The sequence below is a fragment of the Rattus rattus genome, chromosome 15, assembly GCF_011064425.1.
Source record: "Rattus rattus isolate New Zealand chromosome 15, Rrattus_CSIRO_v1, whole genome shotgun sequence".
Taxonomy (NCBI): domain Eukaryota; kingdom Metazoa; phylum Chordata; class Mammalia; order Rodentia; family Muridae; genus Rattus; species Rattus rattus.
In genome coordinates, this window is record NC_046168.1 from 14,857,141 (window position 1) to 14,873,848 (window position 16,708).

Here is a 16,708-nt window from a genome sequence, read left to right on the forward strand (position 1 = left end):
GCTAAGTGTATAGTGACCCAGAGTCAACCTGTTTCTCCTGGATTTACTTCTATTCATAACATTACTAAAAAGGATACTATTTAATTAGAAAAGACATCTCACTTTGTAGCTGGCAGAGCCAAAGGAAAAAGCTAAGCCAACAAGTGGGCACTGGGATTCAGAAAAAGAAATCAGAGGATGGGAAAATACATTTCTGAACCATATGGAGAATGCCAGATACTCAAGTTATGAGACTTTCTTTCAGTAGAACTGAGTTCCTGGACACATCTTGCTTTCCTGAGAGTAGGCTTAACATTGTGGTTTGCCCTTCAGTTATCTGTATTTTGATGCTAATTCCACTGCCCCAAGGACAACTGTCTAGTCACTCAGGTGACTTCCCCAGAACCTTCTCCCCATTGAATTTGTAAAGTACAGGTGAGGGCAGGTACAGGATAGAAGGAGCCCTGTCATTGGATGAAAGGAAGGATGGGCGGGAGAGAAGTTTGAAGGAAGAGGAGGAGACTAGAACGGGAAGGAGAAGAGACAGAGGAGGAGGAGGGAGCCATGACAGGACAATGGAGGCTGACGTAAAGATTCCGCTCTGTGTATTCACAGGTTGTTATTAATGTTCTCAAGGGATGGATGGTACCGGGCTTTATATGTTTAAGAGGGCAATTATATCTTACCAATTGGGTCAAAGATTATTGTGTTGTGTGGTTGTGTGTTCATTTATGTGATGGTTTGAATGTAGGAAAGTGTGTGGCCACTGGAGACACTGGGCCGCCACAGAGGTGGGATGTGTTTCTGCCAAGATATCTGACAGATATCTTGGGGCACCTCGGTGCCGATCCTAGTGAGGTAAAAGACAAATTTTTTTTTTTTATTTTTACAACAACAGCTTAATACAACAGTTGGTGTAGCATTTACTAAGAAAAGGACAATAGTGTGGTTCCACAGACAACAGTAATGCCACCCATGCAGTGAGTCATCCCACATAAAACAGTATCCAAGTTGCATAAATTTCATGTCAGTATGCAGCTCACACATTAAATTTTGACTGAAGGATATCTAAGTAGCCTCCACAATGTGAGTGTGAATAACAGTCGAAAGACTGAAATCAGGTCAAGATAAGTCAGACTGTATATCTACAACCTCTGTGTTCTGTCCTTGTGGGGCAGGTTTCAAAAGCTAGAAGAGAGAAAACCTCAAAGTAGTGAAGGGTAAGGATCTGGCATGCCAGGGGTAGACAAGGAGGCTGAGACGGGAGATCAACTCCTCTTTGCTATTCTCTCATCGATAGTCTTATAGTTTCTACCATTCTATATGTTAATAAGAATTTCACTGATGATTATATTACGAAATAAAGAAGAAAACTGAAAAAGTGCTGATATCTTATAGAGGAATCATTTAGAGTATTTCTTGACAATATTTCTGCCACACTTTCAGGTGGATGCTTAGGGAATGTTGTTGGGTTTGTTGCTGTTTATTCGTTTGATTTTGCTTTTGACTTTACTTTTCTTTATTCTTTCATTTGTCTAACTTTTTGGCTGTTGGTGAGGTCTGAGACCACAGTTTGAGAATCATGTCTTAGTGAGACCTATCATTATATAATAACTCTGAATTTATATTTGTGAATTCAAGTCATTTAATGTCCTGAAATACAAACCAAGTTGATGTAAACAAAAACAAAACAAAAAAGCTGGTTATGTCGCGACGGAAAATGAAATCTTGCCTTCTTTCCATGGTGACAAATTCACCATGAGCAGTCACAGTTTTACTAGAATGAAAACAGACCCTTTTCAGTATTCGTTAATTACTTGTCCACGCCACACCGATATGAGACACGGTAAGTGTTGTGTTTGATTACGCTTTGTCTGACAGCATTTGGCATGACCTTCTAACATTTTGTACTACACTCATTCACATATTTGCTGTGGTGGGTAAAATCATTAACTAGTTATTTTGGCAGCTTACTACACGCTTGCCCAACACACAGCAGTGTTGTCAGGACTTCTGTAGAGCCTAATAATTGAATACAAAATTCAATGAGAGCTACAACAGCATACTGAAACTAAGTGTGTAATAAGCCGAAACTACTGATAAATTCCCTAAAGACTTCTGGTTTGGATTATTAAAAGGAAAAAAAAACCTAAACTATGTTGCCTATTAAAGGAGGTATAGACATTTTTAATAGCAGCACCAGAGAGGTAGAGGCAGAAGGATCAGGTTCTAAGTCATCTTCATCGATATTTTCAGTTTAAGGGCCACCCTGAGAGACTTGAGGTCGTGCCATTAAAAACAAACAGGCAAACAAACAGACAAATGGTAGGGGTTGAAGAGGTGCCTTAGCAGTTTTGAGTGCATTTTGTCCCCCCACTCCCCCTCTGGACTAGAGTTTGGTTCCAAGCAAGCAGATAGGATATTCCATAACTGTCTGCACTACCAGCTCCAGGGGGGTCTGATGCCTGTGACCTCTGAGGGGACCTGCACTTAAGACAATTAATGAGAATCCAGTGCATTTGAAACACACACAGAGATATATGGGAGGGTACAGAAGGAAGGAAACGGAAATGCTTTTGTTATATTAATGTCAAAGATAAAATAAAATTTAAAATACTTTTAAAGGAAAAGAAAATAAAGCAACACCAAACTCCACAAATCCAACCAGTTGTTGAGATCCGAGCTCTTGGGAGGAAAGAAGAGAATTTCTTAGTTCAGTTGTACCTGTCACCTACGTCGCTGTGTCTAAACAGTGGCTTTCCTGCCACTATTGGTTTACGCAGTTTCGTCGTATGCTGGGTAGATCTGTCACAGCGTGCCACCAAATACGACGAACTTCCAATGATCATTTATAACATTCAAAAAATGTTTGCTCTTCTTCAGCCGTTCGAGCCAAAACCTTACGTCTCCCTCCTCCTCTCACCTCACCTGCTTCATTATGTCCACAAGCGTGAGTTGGGAGCGACACATAAAGCGAACTGTTCATTAAGAAAAGAAAACCGCAGCCTTTACATCAGGAATTTATGCAATTTTTAACTGTTTTTAACAAGCACAAAATGGTTTGCGGGAATTGTGCACAGATAGATCATTTTAATTTGAATCATTGTGGAATCATAAAAGACTCAGTTCTTTAATTTCGTGCCTTCAAGTCAGCTACTTTGATTAAAAAATAATAAAGCATGAGAGCCGAGGGGTCCTTGCAGGTTCTCAGCAGCTCCTGTGGCTCCCCATCCTCCGTGCTAATTCTCCTCATTAATATTAATGAGGGGCCGGTAGGCCATTGTGAAGCAGGAAGCAGGAAACAGGCAATTAATTGCTTGCAGTGTTTTTATATTTATTTTACACAATGAAAATAATATCAGAGGACCTACCATCTCCTAATCAATACTCTCTGCCTGGAGACCTACTATCTGCTAATCAATGCGATCAAGCCTGAGGAGCGACGATCTGTTAATCAGTTCTATCGGCTGTGTTGAAAGGAACACTTTCAAGTTCTTTTTGATAAGTTTCTCTTAAATCTGAGAAAACATGAAAATCCAGGGCATGTTTTGAAATTAAGAGTATCGAGCAGACTTTTACTTCAGCTGACATTTCTCTGTTTGGAGACAGAAAATGGAATGTAGTCTCCCTAGCTACTGCTTCTTAGAGTGTCTAGGTCTGGGGGTTGAAACCAAGGGTAAGAAGGCCAAGTGTAGGGGATTCCAGATCAACGTTTTTGCTTGTCTGGAAGGTGTAAAACCAGTATTCTTTAAACAAACAAAACAAAGGTTGCTATATACAGTTGTTGTATGTTTTGAGATCAAATTCATGAATTGTAAAATGATTTTTAAAATTCTAACAGAATTTTAAAACAGAAGAGCTTAGAGAGTACTTTAAGGAGGCCAGAAGGAATGAGCAGGTTGTTTGCAGAAGGAGAGATATTTTCTTTAGTGATGTCCATAGGCCTATGAAGAACCCTAAATGAACTGGCAGCACCACAAGGCGTACAGAAATGAAGGAATGAAATAAAGGAAGAGAATAAAGAAAACATTAAGGTGAAACTGTGATGGGGAAGGTAGTCCAGTCAGCGTAATGGGGCAAATATTGTCAAAATGAATTATAGTGCTAATTTTAAAGTCAATCAGGGAGTGGAGTAGCTCTAAGAAAGTAAATAAAAGTCCTAGGTTTACAGGACAAAGTTTAATTTTTACGAGAGATGAATGAAACTGTTCTAATGCCTGCATTCCTGCCTTACTTGAAGAGAGAAGTCTGTAGTGGTTTTATATATTGAAAAACCATTACCTATTGAAAGGTTATGTTGATGCTGGTAGCTGCTATTCAGACAGAGAGAGCTCATTCCTTCTGTCAGCTGCCTCTATTCTTTGAACCCTATATCTTCCTCATGTTGCCAATTCTTAGTTGAGTTTCCTACATATATGTATATATCTTATATAGAATAAAATTAGTGGATGAATTTGAGGAACTATTTTCTAAGTAATTTTGCATGAAAGATAATTTGTGAATTTGAAGGGCTGTGGACATAGCTCAATTAGGAAAGATTTTTCCAAGCATGAAGCAAGTCCTGGGTTCAATTCCAAGCATCTCAAAAACCACCTGTGGTGATATATACCTATAATTTCAACACTTGAGAGGAGAAGACAGAAAGATTAGGAATCTAAAGACAGCTTTAAGCTACACTAAACCTTTCTCAAAATCAGTAATAATTTGCGTATTTAAATTAAAATAAAATCAATGTCAGAATGCAGTGAGTATATAAATACCCAGTATTTGAAATAACAGAATATAAAATTTTAACAAATAATGAATAGACAGTGGAATAAAGTGGCTAACTCATCAGAATAGTATTCTGGGCCTGAAACCTCCTACTTTAATCATGACCTAGTGACAGGAGTCAGTTCCAAGAGAAAGAAGAGGAAGACAAAGAAGACAAAGAAAAAGAAGATGGAGAAGGAGAAGAAAGGAGGAGAAGGAGGAGAAGAGGGTAGAGAGGATGAAGAAGAGTTATCATGATCTATGCAAGTGGCAAATCAAATTTACACCCCCTCATCCTCCCACAAACTTACACACAATTTGGACATAGGATGTGATCAGAGATCTCACATATCGTTCATGAATACCGTCTTGATTCATCGGCAGAAAGAATGGCACGTAGGGACAAACTTTATACTGAGAAAAACCATTTGCAAGGACTTGGAAGACGTGCGCGAAGCAATACATTTTCCTATGTTCAAAAACAATTCCATTCACTAAACATGAATATGAGAATTGTTCATCTCTCATTTGTAAGGCAGACAGTCCATGAGGTTCACAGAAGTGATTGATGGCATCACACACTCTGACATCTTTTAATCAGAGATAAAAGATTATCAGTGACAGAGTAGATTTAAGGTCCTTTTCAAAAACACAACTTGGCACTATATTAACCAACTTACCAAAATGAAAAATGATATAGGAAAGTTAAAGTAAGGATCACTAATCATGAGAATAGTTTGTTTTCTGTTCATTAGTTATCTGAAGCCAATCGTTAACCTGTAATTATTTACTGGGTACATTCTTGAATCTTTGATAAATGCTGAGTTTTTCTAAAGCTAAAAGAGGGAAAACTTTTAAACACTGACATACAAAGATATGCACACAGAATGGAGGCTGTCTCCAATGACGTACTCTAAAAGCAGCTCTTTATTGGAGTGGGAAGCCTTTTCTGACTTTAAAGTTGTTAAAAACTAAGCTGATTTCTATATTTCTTAGAAACTACATTTAAAAGGAAAGCTATTAACATGACTATTTTTCCTTTTCTTTTAATTTTAAATTGAAACTTAATCGGTATATTGTTTTACTCTTTCAGGATGGAAGCAAATGACTTAAAGGCCATTGTTTCTCCCAGTGAGAAAGAGCTGCACTTTGGCATAGACGCGATTTCTATGTTGAAAGTTATTTCAGAGCCCTTTTACAAAAACCACACATATTATAATCAGCAGAACTGAATACATTAAAAAAGGTGAGAATTGTTTTGGAAGTTATCAGGCTACTAGGAGCAGTTGACAGGCCACTGAGTACTTCACTCCAATGTGATAACACTTCATTCTTACTCAGTCCTGTGTGGCCGTGGGTGCCGTCTTTTCCCTCCGTACCATCTTCTCTGGCCTCTAGATTATAATTAATAAGTTCCCAAGTGACCCCCTAACAAAAAGGGCTGCTTTACCAGGTTCCTACAAAACTATCGTGTTCCTCTCTGAAATGGGCTCAGTTCACTTAAAATGACTTTGATATACTACTTGGTCCTACAATTTGAAAATTTTCTACGTGATTCAGTGGTAAAGCAAAATACTTTCTTGCTATACACAGTCTACCTGCCCGGACCTGCATTTTTCCACTATGACCACATCTATGACTCTTATCAAAGATAGTCAAGGTTTTAACCAATGAGCCTAACAGTACAGGCCTATTATAGAATGGGATTTCATGGTTTATACTATTTTAGCATATTTCTGGGACATATCTAAATCAAGTTGAAATGTATTTTTCTCACCATCATTCAACATTCATGTAAGTGTTGTGAAGGAATTATTGTGTTTAATAAATCAACAGTGAAGAATAACAAATGCAATGAACAGGCTCTATCATTAAAGATATCAAGAGGATTTTGGGTAAAGGCCAGGAACTGAATTTATGGTGGAAACAGGATCAGTATATTCCGGGTACTTAACAGAGTTGTAATTTCAGTGTGGGTATGTATTATAGTTCCCTGGGAAGTAGTTGGATTGGGCAATACCTAACGTTGTCCTGAGGTCCTCCAGTGAAAATAAATTTTCAAAACGTCCCTTTCCTGAAATGTACTGTGATTATTTCTTGGTAATACTCCAGATCTTTCTCTTTGGTGTTCTCAAAGCATTGTCAGATAGTAAATGTTATTATTATGTATACTTAATGCATACATTGCATATCCCATATTAATTGACCGTACTCCTAGCAGATACTTTTAATTATTTCTTTCATATTTATATTTTGAAATTATAAAATTGTTTTATCATTTTCTCCCTCCCTTTCTTCTCTTCAGAAACTTCTTATATAATGCTTCTTTTTCTCTCTCTAATTCATGGTCTATTTTATTTTAATTATTCTCTGTCTCTCTGTCTCTCTGTCTCTCTGTCTCTCTGTCTCTCTGTCTCTCTGTCTCTCTCTCTCTCTCTCTCTCTCATACTTAATACAACTTAAATACAGCTTCTCAGTCCAGGTATTGTTATTTGCATGTGTGTTTTCAGGGAAGAGCAGGACAACTGGCAGATAATTATTATGAGGCAGCCTAAATGAAGACAAACTCATATTTCCAAACAAGGTGTTCATTTTCCCCTGCTTTCTTCACAAATATGCAGTCAAAGCCACATGTGGCAAGAAATATCTATAATCACAAAACCTAGAAAGCTGATACAGCCTGGGCAGTTTCAGATACCTAATAAGAAGTTGTCTCAAACAAACAAACAAACAAGAAGAAAGAAGGTAGAATAAAAGAATAAAAGAAAGAAAAAAGAGAAAGAAAGAAGGAAGAAAAAAAATAAAAAGAAAAAAAATAAAAGAAAAAAAGAAAAAAAAAAAAAGAGAAAGAAAGAAAGAAAAAAAAAAAAAAGAAAGAAAGAAAGACAGACAGACAGAAAGAAAGAAAGAAAGAAGCAAGCACTGTGGTCCAGGAATTGCCTCACAAACCACAAAACCCCAATTTTAGTCTGACAGGGATCCTTTATTTAGCCTATGCCCTAGGACTCGATGACCAGGGTCATGGTCTGGATTTGAGAACTGAACTATGAAAATTAGTTAAAATTCTACAGGATTATTAAGCCTAAAAGCCACAAACGTCCATGCTAAATTATTTCACCAATCAGGATTTAGGGATAGGGGATTAGTAACATGTCTCTGTGGTACATTTATTCTGTTTCCACTGGTTGGGGTGTTCAGGTAAGGCAGAGGATTTGTCTTGTTTAACATTCATGTCTTAACTTGCCAACTAGGATGTCATTACCCAAGTGAATGTCTCTTTCTGTCATGTAGGATGTCAATTCCCAGGGAGGACTTAGGAACTTAAACTTTACTTGACCAGTATTCAAACTGGAAATCTTATTACAAATAGAAACTTATATTGGTGCAGGTATCTCTCTTATATTGGGGTCCATCCCCAGGGCAGCTTATAAAGTCAGATACCATAAAAGCTTATACATAAGTGCAGGAAATGCTGTTGGATGGTTGACTCAAATCCAAGCTTATTGTGTACAAAACAGTTCTGTTTTGTATATCATGACTGGTTCCCAAAGGCACAGAAAATAACAGAACACATCATCAATATTAGCATTAGAAAATTCCCTAGTTGGGGCTGGAGAGATGGCTCAGTGGTTAAGATCACTGACTGTTCTTCCACAGGTCCTGAGTTCAGATCCCAGCAACCACATGGTGGCTCACAACCACTTGTAATGAGATCCCTGTTGTGGTGTGTCTGAAGATAGCTACAGTGTACTCATATACATTAAATAAATCTTTCAGAAAAAAAGTTCCCTAGTAGTAGAAGAAACATGTGAACATTTACTTACAATGACACTATCCAGTTAACAGTTACCTAGGCCTTAACATTTTCCCTAGGTCTTAACACTCCATTTAGGCATTAATATTTTAGCTAAGTCCTAACAGTAAGAAAGAAAAAGCTCAAAAAACAGGCAAATAGAAATGTAGTAATCTTTAATACTGATCAGTCACAACTTTGCATTCATTCTTTATTCTTCCTCAAATGTAGCACTGATTATCACCTGGCTAATACCCACAATACTCCAGGTTTCCCTATGATGATAATGTGTTTCAGTTATCCTAAATAACTCAAACTCAAAGTTTATGTATGATAAAGTCATCTTAAAGCAACCACTTCTCCCAAAACTTGCAGTGGATCAGAGTCATAGAAGAAACTAACACAGAAATAGTGTTCCTATACATTTTAATAGTTATGATGCAAGTATCAGATGGAATAGTTATTTGTTTGTTTTATTCTACTTTTTGATATTACAAATGAATTTTTCTTGGACTTAAACAGACATGGCAGAAACAAAATAATGAGAGCAAGATTCGTTAATACCTGTGGTTTTCAAAGATGACTCCTTTGGTTCTCCAGTAGGACCTTGATGAGCTTCAACATGGAACGGTACACTGAACATGTGTCAGCCAGGGCCTCACATAAGAGCCTGTAAATAACACATGATTTACACACAAACTAAAGAAAATTCTAAAAAAAAAGTTTTACTTTTCTAATGTAAAAAAATAAAATGCCACTGTTAAGATGGTTTGTCTGATCCTGATTTAACTTTGTACCAGGAATCTTGTCTAGACAATTGTCCATTTCATCCAGATTTTCAACTTTTATTGACTATAGGCTTTTGTAGTAGGATCTGATGAATTTTTTAATTTCCTCAATTTCTGTAGTTATGCCTCCCTTTTCACTTCTGATTTTGTTAATTTGGGTAAACTCTCTGTGCCCTCTGACTAGTCTGGCTAAGGCTTTATCTATCTTGTTGATTTTCGCAAAGAAACAGCTCTTGGTTTTGTTGGTTCTTTGTATAGTTCTTTTTGTTTCTATTTGATTTATTTCAGCCCTGAGTTTAATTATTTCCTGCCATCTACTCTTCTTGGGTGAATTTGCTTCTTTTTGTTCTAGAGCTTTCAGGTGTGCTGTCAAGCTGCTAGTGTATGCTCTCTTCAGTTTCTTTTTGGAGGCACTGAGAGCTATGAATTTTCCTCTTAGCACTGCTTTCATTGTGTCCCATAATTTTGGGTAGGTAGTGACTTTATTTTCATTAAATTTTAAAAAGTCTTTAATTTCTTTATTTCTTCCTTGACCAAGTTACCCTCAGTCATTGTTCAGTTTCCATGAGTTTGTGGGCTTTCTGTCATTTTTGTTAATAGCCACAGATAATATAAAATACCTTGGTGTGACCCTAATCAAGCAAGTGAAAGATCTGTATGACAAGAACTTCAAGTCTCTGAAAAAAGAAATCGAAGATCTCAGAAGATGGAAAGACCTCTCATGCTCATGGATTGGCAGGATTAATATTGTAATAATAGCCATCTTATTGAAAGCAATCCATAGATTCAATGCAATTCCCATCAAAATTCTCACATAATTCTTCATAGAATTAGAAAGAGCAATTAGCAAATTCATTTAGAATAACAAAAAAAAAAAAAAAAAAAAAACAGGATGGTGAAAACTATTCCCAACAATAAAAGAACATCTGGGGGAATCACCATCCCTGACCTCCAGGTCTATTACTCGAGAATAATGATATTGATACAGAGACAGGCAGGTAGATCAATGAAATAGAATTGAAGGCCCAGAAATGAACCCATACATCTATGGTCACTTGATCTTTAACAAAAGAGCTAAAACCATCAGGTGGAAAAAAGACAGCATTTTCAACAAATGGTGCTGGATCAACTGGCAGTCAGCATGTAAAAGAATGCAAATCAAATCATTCTTATTGCCTTGTACAAAGCTCAAGTCCAAGTGGATCAACCTCCACATAAAACCAGATACACTGAAAACTAATAGAAGAGAGAGTAGGGCAGTGCCTCGAACACATGAGCACAGGCTGGACCCCCCCCCGCCCCCAGTGTAGGGGAATATCAGGGTGGGGAGGAAGGAAGGAGGAGTGGTTGGGGAGGGGAAATACCCTTATAGCATAGGGAGCTTATGGATGGAAAACCAGGAAAGGGAATGACATTTGAAATGTTAATAAAAATATACAATAAAAATAAAAGAAATGTTGAGCGTCCTTAGTCATCAGAAAAATGCAAATCAAAATAACCCTGAGATTCCACCTCACATCAATCAGAATGGCTACAATCAAAAACTCAGGTGACAGGAGATGCTGGTGAGGAGGTGGAAAAAGATGAACACTCCTCCATAATTGGTGGGATTGTAAGCTGGTACAACCACTCTGGAAATCAGTCTGGAAATTTTTCTCAGAAAATTGGACATAGCGCTACCTGAGGGTACAGCTATACCACTCCTGGGCATATACCTAAAAGATGATCTAATATATAACAAGGACACGTGCTCCACTATGTTTATAGCAGCCTTATTTATAATAGCCAGAAGCTGGAAAGAACCCATATGCCCTTCAACAGAGGAATGGATACAGAAAATGTGGTACATTTGCACAGTGGAATACTACTCAGCTATCAAAAACAATGACTTTATGAAATTTTTAGGCAAATGGATGGAACTAGAAAATATCATCTTGAGTGAGGTAACCCAATCACAAAAGAACACACATGGTATGTACTCACTGATAAGTAGATATTAGCTGAAAAACTTGTAATATCCAAGATACAATTCACAGACTACATGAACCTAAAGAAGAAGGATGACCAATGTGTGGATGCTTCAGTCTTTCTTATAAGGTGGAGCAAAAATATTCACAGGAGGAAATATGGAGACAAAGTGTCGAGCAGAGACTGAAGGAAAGGCCATCCAGAGACTGCCACACCCGGGCATCCATCCTCTATACAGACATAGACCTAGCCAATATTCCAGATGCCAAGAAGTGCATGTTGAAAGAAGACTGAACTAACTGTCTCCTGAGAGGCTCTGCCAGAGCCTGGCAAATTCAGAGGTGGATGTTCACAGCCAACCATTGAACTCAGAATGGAGTCCCCATTGAAGAGTTAGAGAAAGGACTGGAAGGAGCTGAAGAAGACCAACTGTATCAACCAACCAGACCCCAAGAGCTCCCAGGTTCTAAACCACCATTCAAAAATGGACCTAAGGCTCCAGCTGCATGTATTAGAAGATGGCCTCATCAGACTTTAATGAGAGGAGAGGCTCTTGGACCTGTCAAGGCTTTATTCCACAGTGTAGAGAAATGTCAGGGCGGGGAGTTGGGAGCAGGTGGATGGGTGCGTGGTGGAGCACCCTCATAGAAGCCAGAGGTGATAGCAGGTTTCTGGAGGGGAAACCCGGAAAGGGAATAACATTTGAAATGTAAATAAAAAGTATCCAATAAAAATTAACAGAAAAAGAAAATTGTTTTCTTTTTATTTGTTGACTGGTTAAAATCTTCTGCTACAGACAATGGCACATTTGGAAAAGTCATTTTAGAATGTTCAATTTTGATTCTTTTCTTTAAGATCAGGTCTCTCAAATCATAAAATAGGCTAAAAGAATGTAGAGATGAGAAGTCTAGTGTAAAACCTTTGTCCTTTATTACTTCCCTAATCCGAGGCTGGTCTTACCTACCCTTCAAGGAAGAATCCTACACATATAACAACACATAAAGTTGATCCTATTATTAAGTTAAAATATAATTTTTTGAGAAATTATTTGCTCTTGCCAGGTGTAAGTGCTTCACTTTTCAGGAAATCCCTTTCATTATCTTTGTTTTGCTAACATTTACTAGGAGAAATCTGAGCAGCACTTGTTTCTGAGGAGCTATTTAGTATTAGTTCACTCCACAGAAACCATGGGCAAATCAACAGCACCTTTGTTCAGAGACTGGTATCATTGAGTAACATTATTATAGCACAGAGAGGCATAAGGTGGGATGGGTGCCTGTCCTCAGTAACCTCAGATTCAGTCTGGTAGGTGTGAAATCTTATCGTGTTACAGTGAGAACTACTCTGGATTTTCCACATCCATCAAATGTAGTCTGAATGGCACCATCACTCCTGCATTTCAAGTCTGGCCTCGTAAGAAGAAAGGTGTTATTTAGAAGGAGAAAATAATATCTTTAAAACACAGATATTTCTACATATATGCACAAAGACATCTATGCATTTAGAAGAGAGCAAATAATTTTTAATTGATTCCCATTTTCTAGGCGTCATGGAAGAAATATATTCATTATGCAGAGATCTAAATGCCCCGTTAAATGACATCATAGTAGGGCACTATTATATTTCACTTTGTATGATTGGAATTAAGATACAAAGGCAGTTAGTAGTGACATTAAATTAATTATGACTTGGTGTGGTTGATAATCTCCAGTATGTCAAAGATAATATCTTGATAAGTAATACTGAGCCCAGATAAACTAAATGGATTAATGCCAGCATATTACCCATAAATTATCACATATTCACCACTAGCTACTGAAAAAGATTAAACACATAACGATGCCAAGTTTCTTCCCATATAAAAACTACACGGAGTTCCTGTCAGCAATAGTGCACCATACATAGGGACCCACTGAGCATCTGTTCTGTTTTCCAGTGTAATCCTGAGGCAGAACCTACAGCAAAATGCGAAATTTGGACCTTTAGTATCAAACAATATTCTTACTTCTGAGGGGGAGTTGTCAGTCCACTCCAAAAAAAAAATGACAACCGTTTTGCAGAATGTCTAATTAGTCTGAGGATGCTCCCATGTCAAATGGAGGGTCATTTATTAGTTTGTTTATTATAAACAACCTCTCCAGGAAAAATGAAACAAGGCTTAAGACTTATTTATATTTCCAGTTCAATGTAAGATAATGTATAAAAGCCATATGAATAAATGAATGAGTGAACAAATGAATGAACAAAGGAATGTCATAGAAGTTTTGAGTGCAGAGTTGTGTTGCACGTGTATCAGATATGGCTTGACACCTACTATGGCCAGTTGTTCTCCCCATTCTGATTAGCTACGGCTTCCTGTAACACTTCTGCTGGAAAAAAGAAGCTTCATTGATGAGAAGTGAGAGCTATATTTTCAGTTTGTAAGGATAAATTTCTAGATTCATCCTGACCTTTCTTCATTTTTTCATACTTAAGTCTTTAACCTACCTTAGTTGTCATTCAATTCATTTTTTTAAGTTTAGAATTTCTCTAAGAGCATGCACATCTGATGTGCACATGACCTCAAATTGAACTCTCCTACCTTCTCCATAAACCTGCTTATTTTATTTTTGACTTCAGTCAATGAAATATTAGTACAGTAAATAGGAAACTTCCTCAGGTCTATCTCGCCATTCACACAGCCATATTACCACCTCTCCTATGCAATTCCTTTTAATTTTTATCTTCAATACAAAGTTCTCCCTTTGTCTATTAGTAAACACTCTACTTTCTCTAGATAGAGTTGAATGACCTTCTTCTAAAATGTAAATATGGTCTTAACTCTATGCAATTGGATTCTGTAATGCCTAGTAGTAAGTTTAGGCTAAGCACTGTGTGTAAAAATACAATTTATGTCCATTACTGATCTCCCTGGTTTCATCAGTAGCAGATGGTCTAGGAGTAATGGTAATTTGTGGTTCATGAACCCATCTCCTTGCCAGGTCTACACATTTCCACAAGGTTATTACTCTTTCCATATGACTACCCTTCCCCCACTTATTTATCCTTGCTTAAATTGTTCCTAAACAAATGCTATACTAAGATCATCACTTTATTCTACTTGGATAGAAATGGAGGCAATGATTCTAATAATTCTTATACTCTTGTATGTGGATAAGATTGTATGCCCGTGTGCCTTTGTACTTACATTTACTTGTGCCTGTGTGTGTGTCTGTGTGGTGTGGTGAGAACTTCCAATGTCGTTTTAACTAATAATTTACCTTACTTTATGAGGCGGGATTTCTCACTGAATGTGGAGACCATTGGTCCATCTAGGCAGGCAACCCAGTGAGCTCCTGCTGTTTGCATTCCTCTGCACAGGGCTGGGATTCCAAACGCCAAGCATAGCATCTGCCTTTTATGTAAGTGCTCTAAGTGCCCCCATGCTTGTGCTTGTGGGGCAGGCACTGGACTGAGTGACCCATCTCTCAGGTCAGGAGAGAGTGACTCTATATATTTGGATTCCTATCTTTTATAAGCAGACTCAGAGACTTCCTATCCTTGCAGAAAGCTACTTAAAACACAGCACCCAGCATCATAAGTAAATACGTAGCATCTCGAACCAGCTCCACCTCGATCTGAACAATGCACATTTTATTGTGTTCCTTTCTATATTTACAAAACCCAAAACAGTGTGGGTGCTCACTATGGTTGAAGGAATGAATAAATGAAGTAATGTTGGTTTTATTATTGTTGTTGTCATTGAATACAGTACTTGATGTGAACTTGATTATCTTCTTTGCCTCGTTTTGACTCCTAGAGTGACAGGCCTGCAGAAAGTTCACTGCTTAGAGAGCAGGTGATGATGTTATTATCTACCCACCAGCCCTCCTACAGTCATCCTTAATTCTGCAGGGCATTAAGTCATAACAGAAAAATGCATTTCATTTAATAACTTCTGCACATGGGACGCGGATAGTCAATATGTGGTAAATAAGTCTGTTTCCATATATAGTGGGAGCTGTGTGATTCTGAGAGCTGCATTGATCTCAAATGGCAGTTAGTCTTCTTTGGGGAGAATATTTCAAATAAAGCTGTGAGGGTGTTTGAAGGCATCCACACTTTGATGTTTCAAAGCCTCAATTATTCAGGCACTGTGCAGTTGAGCATTGTACAGCTGCCAGTGCCACATTAGCACAGCTCAGATGGGTAAGTCGCCGTGTTCCGTGACTCTTCTCATACTTAAAATTAGAGAAGAGTTCTTTCATTTTCGTCGCTCCAAAGCCTTTCACAATCTCACACTGTTGCTTTAAAACCCACCATTGTTTAATTGTTTGCAATCTGAATGCAGCACTGATGAAATGCAGTTTCATGGGTTATAGTTCAGAGTACACCTTAATGCAGGAGGAAATATATGGATATTGTTGATGACAACTAGTTATTGAATCAAGGGTCTGTTGAACGCAGAATTGTATTAGGCAGATTATCCAAGAGGAGTAAACACAAAGTGTTTTTTATCATGGGTAGTAACTGCCAATCATGACCAACCTATCCTATTCAAAACATATGTGGCCCTCGTCCCAGATGGGCCTCAAAAACTTTCCCAAGAAATCATTGACAACTCTGGGATTTAAGACTGCATTATAAAACATAGCTTTATAGCATTCCGTGAGATGGGAAGACTCGGTGCTGCTGGTCCTGCCTGATGCTCAGGCATCTGCTGGTCTGTACTAGCTTCCCTTTGTTGATGGAAATACAAATAGTTGGATGTAGTGTCCTAGTGCAATTCCCTTCAAAACAAATACATTTGCTCAGACTCAAGGGTTAGATTGGTTTTAGTCTGAACTGGTCTGAAAATAATACTTTGAATAATCTTGGCAGTCAAAATTGATTTAAAATAATAATTAATGAAAACAAGGCCATGAGTATTAAAGAGAGCTAGGAGAGGTATATGGGAGGATTTGAAGAGAAGAAATGAAGGAGCAAAATATTATAACTGTATTATGATCTCAAAAAATAAAAGAAATAATTAAAAGATGTGAGGGAAGTAATGTAGAAATCAGATTAAATGTTCTGTTAATAATCACGGTAATTACAACTTCATTTTTTCACATCCTGACCTATGTGAAATCTAATTCTCAATAGATTCAATCATGGGATTGTTTAATCAAGAGGGGAAAACAGTGTTCATGGTACCTGCTGCTCTTGGATGGTTTCTTCTAAAGGATCATTTCAAAAGGCTAAAATTGCGACATTAACATTCGCTCTCAGCACTGCTTCGATGTCTTTCTACTCCCGGGCATGAATTTCTACCTTTGGGCTTGAGCTCAGCTAGATGCTCAGATGTACACAGCACTTCAGCCACACCAGACCCAGTGCACCATGGCAGATTCTGCTAAGAGAAGAGCGTCCATCTTTGAGGAATCCTCTCCCTCTGCCTTGTCCAGTG

General features: G+C 37.8%; 1 pseudogene; it reads left to right on the forward strand.

Moving 5' to 3' along the window:
- Positions 1-1,737: 1,737 nt before the first annotated feature.
- Positions 1,738-16,708, forward strand: part of LOC116884930 — a 152,624-nt pseudogene continuing 137,653 nt past the window's right edge.